This window comes from Cherax quadricarinatus, chromosome 1 (assembly GCF_038502225.1).
Source record: "Cherax quadricarinatus isolate ZL_2023a chromosome 1, ASM3850222v1, whole genome shotgun sequence".
Lineage (NCBI taxonomy): Eukaryota > Metazoa > Arthropoda > Malacostraca > Decapoda > Parastacidae > Cherax > Cherax quadricarinatus.
In genome coordinates, this window is record NC_091292.1 from 82056621 (window position 1) to 82059120 (window position 2500).

Sequence of the window (2500 nt, forward strand, 5' to 3'; positions counted from 1 at the left end):
TACCCTCCCTAATCCATTCCCTCTTTTATCACCCAGCTTATCTGTGTCGCTCTATCGTTTTCCCTATCATTCCCCCTCCCATCATCCCCCTCCCCTCAACCACCCCTCCCTCCAAAACCACCCCTCCCTCCAAAACCACCTCTCCCTCCAAAACCACCCCTCCCTCCAAAACCACCCCTCCCTCCAAAACCACACCTCCTCCCTCCACAACAACCCTTATCCCACAAAAACCCCTCTTTCCACAACCACCCCTCCTACAGCAACAACCTCCCCTAATGCAGCAACAACCACCCCTCCTACAGCAACATCCTCCTCTCCTGCAGTATCAACCTCCCTTCGTGCAGCACCAACCTCCCCTCCTGCAGCAACACCCTCCCATCCTTCAGCATCAACCACCCCTCCTGCAGCATCAACCACCCCTCCTTCAGCATCAACCACCCCTCCTGCAGCATCAACCACCCCTCCTGCAGCACCAACCTCCCCTCCTGCAGCATCAACCACCCCCCTTGGAGCATCAACCTCCCCTCCTGCAGCATCATCCTCCCCTCCTGCAGCATCAACCTCCCTTCCTGCAGCATCAACCTCCCCTCCTGCAGCAACAACCTCCCATCCTGCAGCAACAACAACCCCTCCTGCAGCAACAGCGTCCCCTCCTGCAGCAACAACCACCCCTCCTGCAGCAACAACCTCCCTTCCTGCAGCATCACCCTCCCCTCCTGCAGCAACAACCACCCCTCCTGCAGCAACAACCACCCCTCCTGAAGCAACAGCCTCCCCTCCTGCAGCAACAACCACCCCTCCTGCAGCAACAACCTCCCTCCAGCAGCAACAACCACCCCTCCTGCAGCAACAACCTCCCTGCAGCAACAACCACCCCTCCATCAGCAACAACCTCCCTTCCTGCAGAAACAACCACCCCTCCTGCAGCAACAACCTCCCCTCCTGCAGCAACAACCACTCCTCCTGCAGCAACAACCACCCCTCCTGCAGCAACAACCTCCCCTCCTGCAGCAACAACCACCCCTCCTGCAGCAACAACCACCCCTCCTGCAGCAACAACCTCCCCTCCTGCAGCAACAACCACCCCTCCTACAGCAACAACCTCCCCTCCTGCAGCAACAACCACCCGTCCTGCAGCAACAACCACCCGTTTGCAGCAACAACCACCCCTCCTGCAGCAACAACCTCCCCTCCTGCAGCAACAACCACCCCTCCTGCAGCAACAACCACCCCTCCTGCAGCAACAACCACCCCTCCTGCAGCAACAACCTCCCCTCCTGCAGCAACAACCACCCCTCCTGCAGCAACAACCTCCCCTCCTGCAGCAACAACCACCCCTCCTGCAGCAACAACCTCCCTTCCTGCAGCAACAATCACCCCTCCTGCAGCAACAACCACCGCTCCTGCAGCAACAACCTCCCCTCCTGCAGCAACAACCGCCTCTCCTGCAGCAACAACCACCCTTCCTGCAGCAACAACTTCCCTTCCTGCAGCAACAACCACCCCTCCTGCAGCAACAGCCACCCCTCCTGCAGCAATAACCTCCCCTCCTGCAGCAACAACCACCCCTTTTGCAGCAACAACCTCCCCTCCTGCAGCAACAACCACCCCTCCTGCAGCAACAACCTCCCTTCCTGCAGCAACAACCACTTCTCCTGCAGCAACAACCACCCCTCCTGCAGCAACAACCTCCCCTCCTGCAGCAACAACCACCCCTCCTGCAGCAACAACCACCCCTCCTGCAGCAACAACCACCCCTCCTGCAGCAACAACCTCCCTTCCTGCAGCAACAACCTCCCCTCCTGCAGCAACAACCTCCCCTCCTGCAGCAACAACCACCCCTCTTACAGCAACAACCTCCTCTTCTGCAGCAACAACCACCTCTCCTGCAGCAACAACCTCCCCTCCTGCAGAAACAACCTCCCCTCCTGCAGCAACAACTACCTCTCCTGCAGCAACAACCACCCCTCCTGCAGCAACAACCTCCCCTCCTGCAGCTACAACCACCCCTCCTGCAGCAACAACCTCCCCTCCTGCAGCAGCAACCACCCCTCCGGCAGCAACAACCACCCCTTTGCAGCAACAACCACCCCTCCTGCAGCAACAACCACCCCTCCAGCAACAACCTCCCCTCCTGCAGCAACAACCTCCCTTCCTGCAGCAACAACCTCCCCTCCTGCAGCAACAACCACCCCTCGTGCAGCAACAACCTCCCCTTCTGCAGCAACAACTACCTCTCCTGCAGCAACAACCACCCCTCCAGCAACAACCTCCCCTCCTGCAGCAACAACCTCCCTTCCTGCAGCAACAACCTCCCCTCCTGCAGCAACAACCACCCCTCTTGCAGCAACAACCTCCCCTTCTGCAGCAACAACTACCTCTCCTGCAGCAACAACCACCCCTCCTGCAGCAACAACCTCCCCTCCTGCAGCAACAACCTCCCCTCCTGCAGCAACAACCTCCCCTCCTGCAGCAACAACCACCTCTCCTGCAGCAACAA